The 4,165-nt window shown below is 33.8% G+C and overlaps 1 pseudogene; it reads left to right on the forward strand.

Annotated features, from left to right (window-relative positions):
• Positions 1-437: 437 nt before the first annotated feature.
• Positions 438-1,356, forward strand: LOC102815117 (annotated as a pseudogene).
• Positions 1,357-4,165: the final 2,809 nt, after the last annotated feature.

A 4,165-nucleotide genomic window follows, 5' to 3' on the forward strand; every position in this document is an offset into this window, starting at 1 on the left:
GGTGTGAAAACCAAGAGAAAAATTACTCATCTGTTCATATTCCCCTATGGGTGCTACAGCTGTGGCAGCACTGCATACCTGTGATCATATATTATCTCCTTTCAGGTAATAATAGACTCTCCCAGAAGTATAGTCCCGTATCCAAATCCCATATGGTCATAACTATTGCTGTTTCTGCATAAAACACCTTGCTTCTTGTTCTTCATTAGTCACTAGCTCTAGAAATTCTATATCTAGACATCAAATTTTTGGCCCTAAAAATGCATAATCAGTAAAATAATATGGAAGATCACTAATTGTCTGAGTTTATGGCATTAAAGAAAATTGCAGTATGATCTATTTTTTCTGAAAAGCAGGAAATTACTATAAGAAATTTGAGAATCATAAATCCATTCAATTGACTATGAGTCTTTTAACATATTTTCAATTCTTTTGTCATGTCTACAGTCACCATCTCCAGCTTCAGTGATTCCAACTTTGCTTTTACTGGTTTTCCTGGCCTAGAAGTTGACTACCTCTGGACCTCCATCCCATTCTTCTCCATTTATGTCATGGTTTCTCTTGGAAACTGAATGGTGCTTTATGTGACCTGGACTGAACTAAGTTTGCATGAGCACATGTTCTATTTCTTGGGCACGCTGACCACTGACTTGTGCATGGGGTTGTTCACAGTGAACACAGTGCTGGGGATATTGTTGGGCTTCATTCAAGAGATGAGCTTGGGTTTCTGCATTGCACAGTCCTATTTTATCCATGGTCTATCCTTCATTGAGTCCTCTGTCTTTCTTGCTATGGTCTTTTATCACTATATTGCCATTCTCAACCCATTATGCTACTCTTCTATTCTAACTAATGACAAAATCATGAAAGTTGGAATTGCCATTTTAAGTAGACATTCTATACTCATACCTCCTATCATCATCTGTCTGAAGTTCTTAAATTATTGCCACTCCTACATTCTTCCTCACTCTTTTTGCCTACACAAAGACTTAATAAGAATGGCCTCTTCAGACATCTGTCTCAACTACATCTATGGTCTTTTCCTGGTAACTGGTAACCTGTTGTTGGATGCAGTCCTCATACTTATCTCTCATATGATGATCTTGCACACAACCTTAGCCATTGCATTCCATGAGGAGAGGATCAAGTCTGCAAACTTGTGGATCTCACATTCGTGCTGTTTTGGTTTTCTACATTCCAATTATTGGTCTGACCATGGTGCATCACTTTGGGAAACATTTCTCACTATTAATTCATGTTCATATGGGAAACATCTATATCCTTTTCCCACTCTTGATAAATCCTATTATTTATAGTATCAAGACTCAGCAGATATGAAAACGAATTCAGACATGAAGCTGCCTGAAATGTACTTAAGTCCCCTGGCATCAAATGTGACTATATTTAAAAGTCAAAAGTGTAATTCTAAGGGGTCAGAGTCAGTATATAACTAAAATATATATATATATATATATATATATATATATATATATATATATATATAAAACTACAGTAGCTTCTGTAGCTGTGGGTTAATGCACTAGACTGCAGAGTCAGTTTGAACCACAAGGGGTCGGACTAACTCAATGGCTCTTAACAACAAGAAGCATATTGTATATTTGTTGTTGTTGTTAGGTGCCATTGAGTCGGATCCGACCCACAGCGACCCTATACAGGGTTTCCAAGGAGCGACTGGTGAGCTTGAACTGCCAACCTTGCAGTTCAAACAGCTTTGCAGTCTGGCGTATTAACCCACAGCGCCACACCAGGACTCCATGTTGTTTATTTACATGTTACAAATATGAGGGGACTTCAAAATATTTATAAGAAAGTTCCATTACCTGTTAACTCCATTTTTTTATAAGTCCTCTCATATAGTCTCTATTTACTCACAAGGTTATAAATCAGTTAAATTGACACCAATAATATTATGATTCATATTACACATCAGAAAATACATATTCATTGTGCTGAACATCACATTTACCTGTAAGAAAAATCATGTATTTCCCATATTTTTCTATTGCCAGTTCTGCTTTTTGTAAAAATACAATTATTGCTAATGATACTTCTTGAAGTACTCACTAACAGAGCCATTGCTATCATGGCCAAGTTTCACTACTGTAGGCACCATTCTTGTTTATTGTTCAGTCACATACACAAATAATGGAGTAAGCAGCATACAGAGATTGGACTATTTGTATCATTTACAAAGTAGTGATAAAAACAAACAAGCAAACTAGATTATTTCCCTAGTCTGTCCCTATGACCTATGAACTGGAGATAGAGACAATATGTAATTGCCAAAGTAGAAAGAAGAAAACTTTTATGATTACTTAGTTGATCCCAAAAATAATATCAAAAGCCACTACCATATTGGACACCTTGTGCAGTGCTTTAGGATAAGTACTAGATTGCGAGCAACAACATTGTTAGTTTAAACCCATCAGCTACCCCTTGGGACCCTATACATTAGTCAGGACTGATATGATGGCACTTAACAACAATAACTACCATATTAAGATGTCTGTCACAAAACTGTAATCTCACAGTAAAAACTCTATATGTTATTACTATGATCTAGTAACATAAGTACATTTCTAATTGATTTTCCCTACCAACATTTAAGGTAAATATAATTTTTCATTACATAAATGAATAACTTAAAATACAAAAAGGTTAAATGATATTTCTAATTTTTAGGTGGTAATAAGACACAAGATTTGAATGCAATTTTGTTTTAGTCAGTTTTAAATCTCATAATTTCTTCCTTTCTGCTGTTCTTCATTTTAATAGGAAAGTTAATGATTGGTTATGCAACTATTATGAAACGTTTAGATCATAAATAAAAGTAGAAAATGGGTTATACAATGTACAAATTTAAAGATGCTTAGTATGTGTGATTTTTCTCAAAATGATATGATGGTAATAATACCCATGAGTTTATATCTATTTTTGATCACTTAAAGTAATATTTTTATGAAAGGTTTATAAAGGTACAGTTATAAACTGAAAAATTCATTCTTTTCAGATGAGGTTTGAAAAGTGTTTTGTGATCACCACAAATGAAACAGAATATGAGTCTTTTCATCACCCCAAAACATTTCCTTATGCCTCGTTTTTGTGAATTCTGTTTCAAAGTCTCTGGCAAATACTGATGTGATTTTTATACTACAGTTTATCTTTAAAAGAAGGTCATGCAAATTAATTTTTAAATAATGTAGTGCTTTTGTTTTTAATTTCATTATTGAGGCAGTATGTATATAAATTTTATTTCTTTTATTATGGAATTCCTTTATGATACATGACAGATTATTTATTGATTCATCAGTTGTTAGATGTTTTAGCTGCATGTTGCTTTGATTATAAGTAATGCTGATATTAACATCTACACCAAGGTGTTTCTAGAAAATAGCTATTTTTACAGTTATGTTTAATGTTCATGCATTTTTACTGCCAATACTATAATAATCACCACAGTAATAGCAAGTTCTTACCATTAGCAGTCTAGTGCTATATGCAGTCCTGGCATGGCAATGTCAGATGAGCACTTGACTACTAATGGTAAGGTTGGTGGTTCAAATCTATGAGCTGCTCCTCAGAAACCCTACAGAAGATCTCTATGAGACATAACCGACTCCAAAACACTTAATAAAACAAATTGGTGTTGTGCTATAAGATAAGCACTGGACTGCCAACTACAAGATCAGCAGTTCAAACCTACTGGCCGTCTAGAGTTTAATCGAATTTTAAGAGATTACTTTGTTGAATCACCTTAGCAAGGAAAGAAGATATTTTTGAGGCATCTTATAGCTTTCCATTTTACAATTTGTTTAATAGCTATGAACTTGCTCAGATTATCCATTTTTCTGAGATGAGATTTTGAACTTCGTATATTATAAAAATGTACCCACTTTCCTAAGTTCTCTAATTTATTGGGATACATTTGTTGATAATATTCTCTATTTATGTAATGCAATGAATAAGTCATTGGTCTTAACAAAATTCTGTTGAGTGGTCTGCAGCATCATTTTTATCACCAAAGCCAATTTTCCATCTGCTGTTCTCTTTGCTTCCCAGTTTCGCATTCTAATCACCAGTAATTTTCAATGCGTTTTGATTGCGTGATTTATTAATTTTAGGTTAAAGAAGTTGGCAAAATATT

This window comes from Chrysochloris asiatica, unplaced genomic scaffold (assembly GCF_000296735.1).
Source record: "Chrysochloris asiatica unplaced genomic scaffold, ChrAsi1.0 scaffold00140, whole genome shotgun sequence".
In the NCBI taxonomy this organism is placed as follows: Eukaryota; Metazoa; Chordata; class Mammalia; order Afrosoricida; family Chrysochloridae; genus Chrysochloris; species Chrysochloris asiatica.